Source organism: Saimiri boliviensis, chromosome 2 (genome assembly GCF_048565385.1).
Source record: "Saimiri boliviensis isolate mSaiBol1 chromosome 2, mSaiBol1.pri, whole genome shotgun sequence".
NCBI classification, from domain to species: domain Eukaryota; kingdom Metazoa; phylum Chordata; class Mammalia; order Primates; family Cebidae; genus Saimiri; species Saimiri boliviensis.
Window position 1 is genome coordinate 32,436,252 of NC_133450.1, and position 16,790 is coordinate 32,453,041.

The following is a 16,790-nucleotide window of genomic DNA, read 5'->3' on the forward strand; positions in this document are numbered from 1 at the left end:
CCAGTTTTTCCAACGCCATTTATTAAACAGGGAATCCTTTCCCCATTGCTTGTTTTTGTCAGGTTTGTCAAAGATCAGATGGTTGTAGATGTGTGGCGTTGCCTCTGAGGCCTCTGTTCTGTTCCATTGGTCTATATTTTTGTTTTGGTACCAGTACCATGCTGTTTTGATTGCTGCAGCCTTGTAGTATAGTTTGAAGTCAGGTAGCATGATGCCTCCAGCTTTGTTCTTTTTGCTTAGAATTGTCTTGGCTATGTGGGCTCTCTTTTGGTTCCATATGAAGTTTAAGGTGGTTTTTCCAGTTCTGTGAAGAGGGTCATAGGTAGCTTGATGGGGATAACATTGACTCTCTAAATTACTTTGGGCAGTATGGCCATTTGCACAATATTGATTCTTCCTAACCATGAGCATGGAATATTTTTTCATCTGTTTCTGTCCTCTCTTATTTCCTTGAGCAGTGTAGTTCTCCTTGCAGAGGTCCTTTACATCCTTTGTTAGTTGTATTTCTAGATATTTTATTCTCTTTGTAGTAATTGTGAATGGCAGTTCATTCTTGATTTGGCTCTCTTTAAGTCTGTTACTGGTGTATAGGAATGCTTGTGATTTCTGCACATTGATTTTGTATCTTGAGACTTTGCTAAAGTTGTTTATCAGTTTCAGGAGATTTTGGGCTGAGTCGACGAGGTCTTCTGAATATACAATCATGTCATCTGCAAATAGAGACCATTTGACTTCCTCATTTCCTAATTGAATACCCTTTATTTCTTTTTCTTGCCTGATCGCTCTGGCTAGAACTTCCAGTACTATATTGAATAGGAGTGATGAGAGAGGGCATCCTTTTCTAGTGCCAGATTTCAAAGGGAATGCATCCAGTTTTTGCCCATTCAGTATGATATTGGCTGTGGATCTCTTGTAAATAACTTTTATTATTTTGAGATACATTCTGTGGATATCTAGTTTATTGACAGTTTTTAGTATAAAGCGCTGTTGAATTTTGTAGAAGGCCTTCTCTGCATCTGTTGAGATAATCATGTGGTTTTTGTCTTTGGTTCTGTTTATGTGGTGAATTACATTTACAGACTTGCGTATGTTGAACCAGCCTTGCATCCCCAGGATGAAGCCTACTTGATTGTGATGGGTAAGCTTTTTGATGTGCTGTTGCAATTGGTTTGCCAGTATTTTATTGAAGATTTTTGCATCTATGTTCATCATGGATATTGGCCTGAAGTTTCCTTTTCTTGTTGAGTCTCTGCTAGGTTTTGGTATCAGGATGATGTTGGTCTCATAAAATGATTTGGGAAGGATTTCCTCTTTATGGATTGTTTGGAATAGTTTCAGAAGGAGTGGTACCAGCTCCTGTTTGTAAGTCTGGTAGAATTCAGCTGTGAACTCATGTGGACCTGGGTATTTTGTGGTTAGTAGGCTATTAATTGCTGCCTCAACCTCAGCCCTTGTTATTAGTCTATTCAGGGTTTCGACTTCTTCCTGGTTTAAACTTGGGAGTGTGCAAGTGTTCAGGAATTTATCCATTTCTTCCAGGTTTACTGGTTTATGTGCATAGAATTGTTCATAGTAATCTTTGATGGTGGTTTGTGTTTCTGTGGGATCTGTGGTGATACGCCCTTTATCATTTTTTTATTGCACCTATTTGATTCTTCTCTCTTTTCTTTTTTATTAATCTGGCTAGTGGTCTATCTTTTCAAAAAACCAGCTACTGGATTTATTATTTTTTTGAAGGGTTTTTTGTGTTTCTACCTCCTTTAGTTCTTCTCTGATCTTAGTTATTTCTTATCTTCTGCTAGCTTTTAGTTTTTTTGATCTTACTGCCCTAGCTCTTTCAATTTAGATGATAGGGTGTCTATTTTAGATCTTTCCTTGATTCTCATCTGGACATTTATTGCTATAAATTTTCCTCTAGACACTGTTTTAAATGTTTCCCAGAGATTCTGGTATGTTGTGTCTTTGTTCTCGCTCGTTTTGAAGAATATCTTTATTTCTGCCTTCATTTCATTGTTTATCCAGTCAACATTCAAGAGCCAGTTGTTCAGTTTCCATGAAATTGTGCAGTTCTGAGTTAGTTTCTTAATCTTGAGTTCTCATTTGATTGCACTGTGATCTGAGACACTGTTTGTTATGATTTCCGTTCTTTTGCATTTGCTGAGGAATGATTTACTTCCAATTATGTTGTCAATTTTACAGTAGGTGTGATGTGGTGCTGAGAGGAATGTATATGCTGTGGATTTGGGGTGGAGACTTCTGTAAATGTCTATTAGGTTTGCTTGGTCCAGTTCTGAGTTCAAGTCCTGCATATCCTTGTTAATTTTCTGTCTCATATATCGGTCTAATACTGACAGTGGAGTGTTAAAGTCTCCCACTATTATAGTGTGGGAGTCTAAGTCTCTTTGTAGTTCATTAAGATCTTGCTTTATGTATCTGGGTGCTCCTGTATTGGGTGTGTATATATTTAGGATCGTTAGCTCTTCTTTTTGCATTGATCCCTTTACCATTATGTAATGCCCGTCTTTGTCTCTTTTGATATTTGTTGGTTTAAAGTCCTTTTTATCAGAGACTGGGATTGCAACCCCTGCTTTTTGTTGCTCTCCATTTGCTTGGTGAATCTTCCTCCATCCCTTTATTTTGAGCCTATGTGTGTCTTTGCACATGAGATGCATCTCCTTAATACAGCACACTGATGGGTCTTGACTCTTTATCTAATTTGCCAGTCTGTGTCTTTTGATTGGGGCATTTAGCCTATTTACATTTAAGGTTAATATTGTTATGTGTGAATTTGATCCTGCCATTTTGATACTAATTGGTTGTTTTTGCCCATTAGTTGACGCAGTTTCTTCATTGTGTCAATGCTCTTTACCATTTGGTATGTTTTTTTAGTGGCTGGTACTGGTTGTCCCTTTCTATGTTTAGTGCTTCCTTCAGGAGCTCTTGTAAGGCTGGCCTGGTGGTGATGAAATCTCTGAGCAATTGCTTGTTCATAAAGGATTTTATTTCTCCTTCACTTAGGAAGTTTAGTTTCGCTGGCTATGAAGTTCTAGGTTGAAAGTTCTTTTCTTTAAGGATGTTGAATATTGGCCCCCACTCTCTACTGGCTTGTAGGGTTTCTTCTGAGAGTTCCACTGTGAGTCTGATGGGCTTCCCTTTGTGGGTTACCTGACCTTTCTCTTTGGCTGCCCTTAGCATTTTTTCCTTCATTTCAACCCTGGTGAATCTGACGATTATGTGCCTTGGGGATGCTATTCTTGAGGAGTATCTTTGTGGTGTTCTCTGTATTTCCTGGGCTTGAATTTGGCCTGCCTTGCTAGGTTGGAGAAGTTCTCCTGGATAATATCCTGAAGAGTGTTTTCCAGCTTGGATTCATTCTCTCCATCACATTCAGGTACACCTATAAAACCTAGATTAGGTCTTTTCATATAATCTTTTCATATTTCTTGGAGGGTTTGTTGATTTCTTTTTACTCTTTTTTCTCTTACCTTGCCTTCTTGTTTTATTTCACTGAGTTATCTTTGACCTCTGATATCCTTTCTTCTGCTTGGTCAATTCGGCTGTTGAAACTTGTGTATGCTTTGCAAAGTTTTTGTCTTGTGTTTTTCAACTCCATCAGTTCATTTATGTTCTTCTGTAAGCTGTTTATTCTCATTAGCATTTCATCAAACATTTTTTTCAAGGTTCTTAGTTTCTTTGCATTGCGTTAGAACATGGTCTTTTAGCTCAGAGAAGTTTGTTATTACCCACTTTCTGAAGCCTGTTTCTGTCAATTTATCTGGTTCATTCTCCATCCAGCCTATTTCCCTTGTTGGTGAGGAGTTGTGATCCCTTGGAGGAGGAGAGGCATTCTGGTTTTGGGTGTTTTCATCCTTTTTGCAGTGGTTTCTTCCCATCTTTATGGATTTACCTACCTGTGGTCTTTGTAGTTCATGACTTTTGGATGGGGTCTCTGAGTGGACATCCTGTTTGTTGATGATGAAGTTATTTATTTCTGTTTTTTAGTTTTCCTTCTAACAGTCAGGCCCATCTGCTGTAGGACTGTGGAGGTCCACTCCAGCCTCTTTTTGCCTGAAGATCACCTGCAGCAGCTGCAGAACAGTAAGGGTTGCTACCAGTTTCTTCTTCTGTTATCTTTGTCCTAGAAGGATACCCGCCTGATGTCAGCCAGAGCTGTCCTTTGTGAGGTGTCTTTTTGGATATACACAGGTCAGGGAGTTGCTTGAAGAGACAGTCTGTTCCTTATAGGAGCTCAAGTGCTGAGCTGTGAGCTCCATTGTTCTGTTCAGAGCTGCTGGGCAGGTACGTTTAATTCTGCTGCAGCGGAACTCATAACTGCCTTTTTTTCCCCAGGTGCTCTGTCCTGGGAAGGGTGGGCTTTATTTATAAGTTCCCGATATGCTGCTTTTTTTCAGAGATGCCCTGCCCAGCTAGGAGGTAGCCTAGTCACATCTGCCAGCAGAGACATTGCTGAGCTGCCGTGGGCTCTGCCCAGCTGCTGTGTGAACTTCCCGGCGATTTTTTTTATAGAGGTATAGGTAAAACTGCCTTGGTAATGGTGGTCTGCCTCAGTAGTGGCAGACTGTCTCTGTAATGGCAGACTGCCTTGGTAATGGCAGACTGCCTTGGTAATGGTGGACTGCCTCAATAATGGCAGACTGCCTTGGTAGTACTGGACTGCTTCAGTAATGATGGACGCCCCTCCCCCCAGAGAGCTGGTCTATCCCAGGTCCAGCTGTGCTTGCTGTGAAACTCTCAATCCAGAGCATTTCAGATTGCTGGTCTTTTGGGGGGTGGTACCTGCTGAGCCAGATCACCTGGCTCCCTGTTTCAGCCCCCCTTTTTTTTTTCAGTTGAATGGGTGACTCTGTCTCCCAGGCATTCTGGGCATCAGTTGAAATGGCTGCCCAGATTTGTGTGAGTTTTTGTGCGGAGACCCACTGCACCAGCTGAAACAGCCATGCTGGAGACTCATGGTGCTTTTCCACCTGGAAATCTCCAGGTCTGTGGGCAATAAAAACTCCTTTGGAAATACAGTGATCACTCACCCTCTGCGCTCTGATTGGGAACTGCATTCCAGAGCTGTTCCTATTTGGCCATCTTGGATCTTCTTTGAATCAGAGATTTCAAGTACACACAGAATGAAGGAATTTTCATTGATCCTCCTCCCCTGTGTACTCAGATTTCTCTTATTCTTCATCCCATCTATATTTCTGATTTTTTTTTTCAGCTGTATTTCTCAGGACCTACCATTTGGGTGAGAAAGGAAATGCATCTGCTCTCGGTTTTTATGTTTATTTAATCTAGTGGTTCTCTCTCTGTCATTACCATGAAGAGTCTTTTGGTCTTATATCTAATTTCCATCTAATCCCATTCTATTAGAAATGTTAGTCTATTGAGTGATGAACTCTTCCAATAATCAGAAGAAGAAAGAATTATGAGGGCTCAGTCCTCTTGAGTCTGAAGTACTAGATATAATCCTATTTGAAATCTGTGTCCTGAGGTTGGTCAGGTTCTCTGGTCTATGCTGCCCAAGAACACACAAAATGAGAAACAGCACTTACTGGCCACCACTACTTGTGGTAAATCAGCTAAACTGTCCTCACATGTGTACCATCCTGCTCTGGTCAGGTGAACAGTAGCTATGAATATACGAGTTGATCTCTGCATGCTGAATAGTATACATGGAGCCCCTGCCAAGATTTTGTTCTGGTTATTTATGGTTATATAACAAAGTAACCTAAAACTTAAGTGGCTAAAAAAGTAATAATTTTATATATCACAGATTTTGTGGGTCAGGGAATTCTGACAGGGCCCAGCCAGTAATTCTTCTGTTCCAAGTGGTGTTCTGCTAACAGTCTGCAGGCTCCACTCACCCCTCTGCACCTTGACAGATGTATGGAAGGCTGAACTCTTCTGGGACTGTGAACTGGCTTCTTCAGCAAAACAGCCTTAGGGTATTCAGACTTACATGTCAGAGCTTCCAGAGAAAGTGTTCTAAAGGACAGAAAGTAGGAGCTTCCAGGGCCCAGGAATTGACATAACATTACTTCTGCCATATTCTGTTGATCCAGCCATTATATCACCTGCCTCTGTAGTGAAGAATATGTAGCCATCTTTAATCCATCACAAAATTTATTCACTAAACATTTATAGAGAATGCAGTAAGGCCCAGGCTCAGTGTAAGACTCTGGGAATACAGAGGAAAGTTACCACGCTCCTATAACCTAGAGGTAAAGCCAGTGTGTTGTATGGTTCCTACCCACAACCTTCTAGTAATTCTCCAAAAGAACATGTCAGGAAAACCTAGAATACATTTTAGAAAGAGATAATTTAAACGAAAAAGAGAGAAAATTCACTAATAGTCTCCAGTTGCTCGTAATTCAAGTGTCTGTTTAACACCTGGCATGCAAATAAATTGTGATGTGGTGCTGAAGGTTGACCTGCTAGAGGGCAAAATAAATGGCAAAGATAACATCTTTGAGGAATAACTCTTGTGCATCCTAAGAAGAAACTGTAGTCAGAGCTTAGTGATAGAGGGATACATTTCAAATGGCTTCAGTTCTCACCTGTAAGGCAAGTGATTAGGCTAGTTATCACCCCTGGTAAACTTGTCAATCACAAATCAGAGAAAGTTCACCCTTGTAAACAGAATGTTAGGATCATGAAGGAAGGTCACAGCATTCACGTATCATCTTCTTGGGAGAAAGGAAAATTAATGTCTCTAGTTCAGCATCCTTCTAGTTAGGATGTTGCCAGCCCAGAAGTAGAGGTGTTAGGTAGAAAGCCACTGAGTTTAATAGACTGATTTGCCACAGTTGTTTAAGATTTGAGATTTCCAGCAAGTGTTCCAGAGAATATGGTCACGCTGTAATAGACTACTGTGTTCTTGAAGCAAAAATATCGTAAAGAGATTTTGGCTATGGGGAAACGGGTTTAGGTTCTGCTTTTTAGGCATGTTTTCTTAGGGGTCTGGCCATCAACATCACTTACCTACAAACTGTTCCCTGAATACCATGTTCTCTTGGGTCTCAGGGCTTTGCTCATGTTGCTCTCTCTGCCTGGAAAACCTAGATCATACTGGAAAAGGGAAAGGAAAACTTGAGAGGTGGTTGGGACCAAAGAAATGGCTGGAGAAGCCCAGTAGTTGGAAGGCACTTAGTTGTTCCCATCAGTGATGCAAATGACAACTGCTGTGGTTTAGAGAAGGGAAAGATAAGTAAGGACTCACGTGATAGGAAATGGCCTCATGTAGCATGCACAAGCTTTAGCTAAACAGAGATGTCAAAGAAAAGGATTCCAGGCTGCCAAAACAGCACACGTAAGAAATGGATGTGGTTCCGGCCATTGGTTTTGGAGCACCTACTCTGTGACAGGCACGGGCTGTTAACAAGCCCAGTAAGGGAGCAGGATGCATTTGGGAGACCCCAAGGAGACTGGCCCAGTACCAGAGTCTGTGAGTGTTTGAAGAATGTTGGGAGATAAGCTTAGCAACATAGGGATGGCCAAGTTAGAAAAAGTATTGAGTCCTCTACTGAAATCTTTGAAGCCAGTAGTCCTTGTTCTATAAATAGAAATGTCTTTGTTTATTTCAGAGAACTTTTTTTTTAAAGACAGAGTCTTGCTCTGTTGCATAGGCTGGAGTGCAATGGTGCAATCTCAGCTCATTGCAACCTCCACCTCATAGGTTCAAGCAATTCTCCTGTCTCAGCCTCCTGAGTAGCTGGGACTGCAGGCACACACCACCACACCTGGCTAATTTTTGTACTTTTAGTAGAGATGGAGTTTCACCATGTTGGCCAAGCTGGTCTTGAACTCCTGACCTCAGGTGATCTGCCTGCCTCAGCCTCCCAAAGTGCTGCAATTACAGGCATGAGCCACCACACCCGGCCTATTTCAGAGAACTCTGGATAGATTTCTTTCCAAAAGCATAATCCATATGTCAGAGAAAAAAACAGTACCTGTACACTACATATATCTCTGTTGTCATCACTGCTAAACATAATTTGTATATAGGATCGTATGTCTAGTAGTTCTTGATACCAGTCCCTGTACTCTTTTGCTTTTCATTTTTATTTATATATTTTTGCTACAGACATGGTCTCAACTGCACATTGTGCAAATGATCTTCAAAGTATCATTAGATTTGTTTTAATGAGCAATTATGAAATTAGGGTTACCCTCTTTTACATGTTGTATTTTCCTAAATCACATTATTAAAATACTCACTTTATCCAGGAAGATGAGGCTAGAAGAAGGAAGAATAAATGACACGTGTAAAGCAGTCTCCTAAAAACTGAGGAAAAATATAATGAGTATCCCCACTCTACCTATCACATAGGGCCCACCTTAAATCCAACTTCCTCCATGGTATTATCCCTGACCCTTCCATCCTCAGTGATTATTCCCCTTCCTCATTCCCTCATGCTTGTACATCATTATTTAATTCTCATTACTCTTTTTGAGACCACAGGGTCTTGCTTTGTTACTCAAGCTGGAGTGCAGTGGCACAATCACAGCTCACTGCAACCTTTACCTCCTGGGCTCAAGTGATCTTCTGACCTCAACCTCCTGAGTAGCTAGGATTATAGGCATGTGCCACCATGATTTTTTTATAGATATGGGGTCTCGCAGTATTTCCCAGGCTGGTCTCAAGCTCCTGGGCTCAAGCAATCCTCCCATCTCAGCCTACCAAAGTGTTGGAATCACAGGTGTGAGCCGCTGCACCCTGCCTCTCATTACTTTTTAGAAACTAACATAATAACCACTTTGCAAACAAGAAGTAGGTCCTATACATCTTTTATATCGCTCACAGTGCAGCTAATAATGGCCAACATTTACTGAGTATTTAACCATGCCAAGTGCTTTACATGCACAATTTGAATTAATTTTCACAACTATCCTTTCAGTGCTATCATTACTCCCACTTTACAGATGAGAAAAGTGAGACTTCATCAAGATTATATAGGCAGTAAGTAGTGAATGCAAGACTTAAACCCAGGTATTCAGACTCCAGAGTCCATGTACTTAGCTACTTCTTGAAATAATATAAATAGCATTTACTGATGATTTAGTGTGCTCCAGGCATTGAGTTAAATGCATTACATGGACTATTTCATTATATATATATATATATGGCATATAAATACATAAGGCAAGTACTATTATTGTCCCCATTTTAAGAATAAACCAACTGGCCAAGCATGGTGGCTCACTCCTGTAATCCCACTTTGGGAAGCTGAGGCAGGAGGATCACTTGAGGTCAGGAGTTCGAGACTAGCCTGGCCAACATAGTGAAACCTCATCTCTACTAAAAATACAAAAATTGGCTGGGTGTCGTGGTGCAAGCCTGTAGTCCCAGCTTCTTGGGAGGCCAAGGTGGGAGAATCACTTGAACCTGAGAAGCAAAGGTTGCAGTGAGCCGATATTGCACCACTGCACTCGAGCCCGGGTGTCAGAGTGAAACTCTGTCTCAAAAAAAAGGAATGAAGAAATTGAGAGGTAGTGGGGTTTAATGTCTTTGTCAAGATCAGATCGCTAGCAGGGGCTAGAACACAGATTAAGACCAGCTATGACTCTATCCCCTTAAACTGCCACTTAGTATAGTGAGGGTAAAGCATGTAATGAGGGAATTCCGAATGTAGGAATGCTTTCTCTAAACAACATTCCTGTTGCTAGAATTCTATTACTTCAACCACTTCTTGCATGACAGTTTTCCAGTATCTTAACTGTCCTAGGCTTATCTCAAATAATGTTTATCTTAAAATATGGTCTTCTGAGCTAGAGCAAACAACTCGTGTGGAATGTGATCAGAGCCTATCCTAAGATTGCTCACTCAAATGAAATTACAAGGTCCTTAGGCCAGAATCACTGCCACACACATTTCCATGACTTCAGCCCGTGGCACAGTGTCATGTCCATTCCCATCTTCTGTCATATGGTCTCTGAAGGTAATGGAGGTCAAGATTTCCATCTCCATAGGAAGTGGGGGTGTTAGGAATGCTTTCCACTGTGAATAACAGAATATCTATTGATAGCTTAAACAAATGGGCTTATAATTCTTACACAGCAGCAGTCAGGACATATGTGGCTGCTGACATTAGTTTGGTGGTTCAATGATGGCAGAGCTGGCATCTCTATGATTTACTTGGCCTTTTCTTGCTGGTTACAAGTTTGCAGGAAAGTCATAAAGAAAGGGCAAAGGGCTGTGCCAGTCCTGTTTCTTTTAGCAGAAAAACAAAGCTTTCCCAAAAGTATCTCCAACCAAGTTCCCATCTGTCTTCCTGGTTACAGCTGGGCCATGTGGCACTGGCTGCTGCAAGGGAGGCTAAGAAGTCGGGGAACAAGACTGCCCTGTGTGTACGTTAGTCCTTTCATGACCCATTGCCTAGGGTGGGACACACTGCTGCCCAGAACAGGGAAAAGTGAAGAAGTACTGGATGGTGGAGGGTAGATAATGGTGTATGCCACAGTGGATCATGGAAGTAATCTGTAGCCCTATACCCAATGTCTAATTTACTTGAGGAGGAAATTAGTTTTTGGGCAGCAACATATACATCCCATCATATTCATCCTCCATAGCCTCAACCACCTGCTATCCATTCCAGATTCCCAATGGAACTGAAGTCCAGCCATGAATAGAAGCCATGAATCCACCTAGTTTCTGCCAGTCTCTTTCTCTGTCATGAGGCCAATCATAACTTCCAGCAATCCAAATAGTTATCTCCGTTCTTGGACTCAGACATGACCTCTAAGAACAAGTGCTGTTTCTTTCTCGGAAGCCCTGCCTCGTGTCCCATTCTACCAGATCAGACTTCTTGGTTTTGGACTTTGGCCCGGATGGGGTTGTGGTCCTGGCTGGTTTCTCTTCAAGTTCTCTTTGCAACTGGGACCTCCTAGCATGCCTTGAAGCTCAAGCCACACCATTTATGACACATAATAGATTACTAAATAAATTCTTGTTGAATTGCTTTGAATATTTAAATTCCCAGGATGTCAACTGCTGTTATTAACAGCAATGGCCATCTGTCAGAAATGCTATTAAGGAAATAACCTCATTCAATGAAGATTTGTAGCAAGCTAATTCCAATATATTAGGTAATATGGTAAAAGATAAATGAAGTTTCATTTTTAAAAAAGAAACCGTTGAAAGTTCCATGCATCAAATAATAAACCACCACAACAAACAAACAGCAATAAAACAGGACAGGTCTAAATATGGATTGATCTTGTGCTCTATTGCCAATTTACACTGAATATTGATGACTGAGGTTTCAGATAAAGTTAAGTAAAAGGAGAAATTCATAAGGTTTATAGACTAACAGGAAAGCAAATATGGTAACAGCATGTATGACTCTTGGTATCTATATTCAGAAAAAAAATAAGTCTCATTAGAAGAGTGGAAACACATTTCATTACCCAGATAATTTTATTTAACCTACCATATATCTCTATAGCTTAGAGCTAAGAAGATTGCTTAACCACAATAACCACATTCTCCAAGAGTCCTGGTATATGTGAATCCCTGTAATTCTGCCAACTTTTGATTTTCTATTTTTTTCTTTAATTGACTTATTGCATATATGTACTATTGAAAGTCATCTCAAATTCTTTTTTTCAAAAGATGGTTTTATTTGGAGAGAAGAACAGCTCAAGGGGGACAAAGTTCAATTTTTTGTCATCTAGCTTTTTATAAAAGGTAGCATATTCTAATAACTAGAAGCAGATAAATAGGTAGATAGTGTGTGCCTTTCATACTCCTCAATTGGATGTTTAATGAGGTTTGACAGGGTTTGAATGGCAATTACCATGGAGATTGGGCTCTCTGGCAAGAGCCTGCATGGCAGACATTGTGCCTATGTTGCTAATTGAGGAAATTTTCATACGCTGTAGTGACTGAGTGTGCATATGTTAGAGATGTTATTTGGTTATAAAAGTTCAGAAATCCAACTTCCTTTCTTATTGTCTTGAGGGGGTCTCCTAACCTATTTAGGTAGGGCCATATTTTCCTCCAGGAGAAATTCAGAGAGTTGAATGAAGGCTTAATTGAGACCTCAGAGCACCACACCCTGACCAGACATACACACTTAGATTGATTTGTAGCGACTTACAGCACTGTGTTATAAAGGGTTCTGAGATTTCATCCACACTCAATGGAAGCAATGCTCTGCTTCATGAATGGGATCTCTCAGGAATGAAGCGGGGTGTGCAGTGGGAAGCATGAATCCACATGCCATCAGTGCTACGGATCAGTGTCATCCCTGAGAGCTTATGAAACCACAGATTGCCATGTTTTAATAAGTCTGGGGTGGGACCTAAGAATTTGCATTTCTAACTGGTTCCCAGGTGAGTCTGCTCCAGAAACCACATTTTGAGAATTACTGCTGTAGGTTACGAGACATTTTTAACCACAACATTTTAAAAACAATTTTAAACAATTGTTTCCAATTGCTCTAGTCATAGAAAATCCTTGATAGATAACAGGAAGATTTTCTGATTTTAATTAACAAACATCTCCACGGAGTCACTTGGAAGAGCTAGTGCCCTATAGAAATTGACATTCTGGATGAGTTGTTTGATATTGATCATTTGAAGTTTAAGGAGACGTTAGCTAGAAACAGCGATTTGCAATTTAGTCTAACTAATATAGAATAGCGTTATTAGTGCCAATTAGATACCAGGAAAAACTGCATTGCAAGCCCCCAAACCCCCACCAGTGCATGGATCCTGTAATCAGAATACATGAGGACAGCTGTCCTCCTGTTTGCTGGGCCTGTGGAATGGCATCCTGCTCATCTAACAGGCATTAACATAGTTAATAACTTAGTGCATGACAGGCAGATGGAGTCTTACATATGTTACCACACTTACTATAGCACCACATTTAATGCTCATATCAATTCATTCTCCAGATAAGAAAACAGAGGCTCAAAGAGGTTAAATAACTTCCTCAAGGTCATAGAATTGGTAAGTGTCACAACTGAGACTTAAATCCAGGCAGTCCACCTCCAGGGCTTAAACTCCTAAGCCCTGCACAAGATTGCAACTGTCGGCCAAATTGAATTGAAAAAGCATTGGTTAAAGAGCAGAGCCTTGTTTTCATAACACTTGGATCAGATATTGGATGTTCAAAGATGATTTCTCTCCACTTTGATTTGAGAAACGCTATTTTAATACCACCTTGGTTCACCTAGATCTCTGTTGTCCTTACGTGGCAAGGTCACCCCAGTGACCTGTATGGGACCTGTTTCCAAAAAAGCTCGACACGTGTCATGCATTGTCAATCATATCTCTTTCTAAACATGCCAAGGGACTTGGTTATTTAAAGGAATCTACTGGCAAATGCTCTTCTTGGAAAATGAAAAAATTTTGTAATTAAAATAATCACCCCATGTTCTGTTTTTGACAAGTCTGATTATATTTTAGCACCAGATTTTCCTTGGCAGGTGGGAGGTGTCTGGTTTGAGTGGGAAGAGTATCCCCCAGAGGAGAAACCAAGAGCCAAAGCTCGAAGCCCGTTTGCTATTTTATCCTTTTCCTTCTTCTTCTTTAATCTAAGGGGCAAGAAGGGATTTAGACCAGGAGTGGACATGAGTACTCTGACCGTGGATTTCTCTGTCTAGGTAGTCGTCACTCCTACGCCAGGAGAGTGTCACCTTGCCCACCAAAACTCCCCACAGTGGTCTCCACCGCAGCCTGGTGGGCACACCGAACCAAGTCACCAGCAACTGTGAGGCCAGCATCATTTATTTTTTGGTAAAGATCAAGGAAATGAGAGGAAAGGGTCATCAGAAGTTCTCATACCAGAAGCCAAATAAATCCTTTGTAATTTTTCCATGTATTCACCTGAGGGGGAATTATCAAAAAATTCAACAGCACTTTCTCGCAGAGGGTTCTCAGCTGTGGGAATCTTAATGAGATTCTTCTCATGCATGTGAGTTTGCCTGAAATTGTCTCTGTGTACTTAACTGATTCACAGAGCTGTTTTGTGTTATGAAAACTCTGGGGTCATGAATAGGGAAGGGGCGGGAAGACAATCCCAGACTAAAGCCTGGGATCCTGGAATAATTGCTCTGCAGCATCAGCTTCTTTATGAACCTTCACTTATTGTTATTTAAATTACGTTTGAAAACCTGAAAAACTGTCTCTAATACCTGAGTCATATTTAGATCAATGCTTCTCTAACTTTTCCATTGAGGTGCCTCTAATGCAGCAGAAGGGTTGGACCACACTCTGTCCCTGGCCCTCCCACTCTCCTGATGTCTGTGGGTCATGGAAGGAGATCCATGACATATCCTCCTCCAAGTCCTCTATTTTAGCTAAAAAATTCACGTAGATTTTGCACCCCTGCTTTGGGCCTTGGAGTGTGAGCTACCCTAGCATAGGAAGATGGGCACAGGTCAATTCCACCTACTGAGCTGTCAGATTACCTCTGGATCATCTGACTCTAGCTTTTGAGGTCGCATGTGAGGCCAGATCCTTTCTCAAATATGAACAGATACAGTAAAATCAGTGTCAGTTACTACTGATTATGGTAAGGGCAGAGGGAAAGAATGTGTATAACTTTAGCCTGACAGAAGGATTTGTAAAAATTCAGATGTCAGGTCTGGTGTAGTGGCTCATGCCTGTAATCCCACCACTTTGGGAGGCCGAGGCGGGTGGGTCATTTGAGGTCAGGAGTTCCAGACCAGCCTGGCCAACATGGTGAAACACTACCTCTACTAAATATATAAAAATCAGCTGGGCCTCGTGACAGGCACCTGTAATCCCAGCTACTCTGGAGGCTCAGGCAGGAGAATCGCTTGAACCTGGGAGGTGGAGTTTGCAGTGAGCGGAAATTGTGCCACTGCACTCCAACCAGGGCGACAGAGGGAGACTCCGTCTCAAAAACAAACAAACAAACAAAATCAGTTGCCGTGAAATTAGGGCTAAAAGGGAGAGAATACAGTATGTGATGGCCCAATTCTGCCACCTTAAATATGTAAAAATATTTTTACAAGGCAGGGGAGTGGGGTTTGGAGAGAGCATGTACAAAAGCATCTTAACTCTTTTCAGGGATCATCTCAGTGGTGGTGGGATTGGTATTGTTACACTGAGTCTGTTGTGTATAAGATCAAGCAGTAGCACCCTGGGAAATACACCCCTCAGATCTGCCACCTTTGGAAGCATAGTTGAGTGACAGCCCCAGCTTCCATGCTCTGGATCCACCCCCTTCATCTATTGAGTTGGCAGAGGGACCATTCCCCCAGGGCTGCTCCCAGCCATTGAATGAGCAGGGCAGTACATTAGTACAGACCTACTCCTATCAGAAGCAGGACTCCTGCAGCAGGTGACTGTCCCCTCCGCCTGGACAAAGGTTTCTTAGAACTGAGCCGCAGTCTAGGGCACTTCCTTCAGATCCACTTCCCTCCTTCAGTCCCTTTCTCAGTGTTAGACATACAACTGGATCCCTGCTATTCTTGTTTCCTTCCCTTTGCCCTTCTCAAATGTTTCCCTACCAAAAGCTCTTGCATGTTTAATCCCATCTTGGTATTTGCCTCTTCAAATACCCAAAGCAACATACAAATAGATGGGCAATTGCGAGATGTTCTAATTGCTAGGATTCTTAGTATGAAAAGAGTTATATATTAATATGGAATAAATTAAGTAAAAACCTTGAGTCTTGAATGTGACTTGGAAGGATAAGCATGAATTCATGAGGTTTTTTGTTTGTTTGTTTGTTTGAGACAGGGTCTCACTCTGTTGCCCAGGCTGGAGTGCAGTAGCACAGTCACGGCTCACTGCAGCCTTGACCTCCTGGGCTCAAGTGATCCCTCCTGCCTTCAGCCTCCCAGGTAGCTGAGATTACACACATACCACCATACCCAGCTATTTTTATTTTTTATTTTTTGTTATATATGTTGCCCAGGGTGGTCTCAAACTCCTGTCCTCAAGTGATCCTCCTGCCATGGCCTCCCAAAGTGTTGGGATTATAGGAATGAGCCATGACACCCTGCTGATATTTTATCTTTAAATATCAACCAGCCTCCAGGATGGTCCCCAGTATTTCTCTCCTTTGCATGTTCATGTCCTTACATAGTTTCCTCCCTTCCCACTGACCTGTATAAGCAATAGAGCATCATGAGATAAACAGGGTGTGACTTCCAAGACTAGATCATAAAAGACATTGTGGCTTCTGCATTGTTCTTTTTGATCACTTGCTTCTGGGGACATTAGAGCATTCAAGCAGCCCTGAGAAGAGGCCCACGTGGTGAGCCACTGAGGGCCCTGCCAACAGCCAGCACCAACATGCCAGGTTTGTACTGTATCACCTTAGAAGTGAATCTTCCAGTCCAGCCAAACCTTCAGATGACTTCAGAACCATCCATGTAAGCTACTCTTGGATTCCTGACCCACAGAAACTGTTTGAGGCAATAAATTTTATTGTTGTTTTAAGAAGCTATGTTTTGTGGTAATTTGTTACACAGCACTAAATAACTAACACATACACACTTACAACTTTGTCAATTGAAAAGGCCTAAAAATAATGTCCTACCCAGTCAAAATGGGCTCCATGGGAACTTAGATTATGGTCTTGAAATATCTATTCACTCTGAAAGAAGCCAGGACTTCTTAAAATTGTGACTTAGGGTAGGAAATGTACCAAATGAACCTGAAACATACTGTTACTTCAAATAGTTCTCTCAAAACGACCCAGGAACCAACTTGAAGTGGCATCTTTAGCCCACAATGGCAGGATTTGAGCTTCAATAATGACAATAACTGCAGTGGATTGAAAGCCTATCAGATATGTT

General features: G+C 41.4%; 1 long non-coding RNA gene across 2 annotated transcripts in view; it reads left to right on the plus strand.

Annotated features, from left to right (window-relative positions):
* The window catches only part of LOC141583509 (uncharacterized), a 33,876-nt gene that overhangs the window by 14,960 nt on the left and 2,126 nt on the right, over window positions 1-16,790 (plus strand). For both annotated transcript variants that reach the window (XR_012516141.1, XR_012516142.1), the window contains one exon: window positions 16,213-16,406. This is a non-coding gene — a long non-coding RNA (uncharacterized LOC141583509). The remainder of the gene's footprint in view (window positions 1-16,212; window positions 16,407-16,790) is intronic.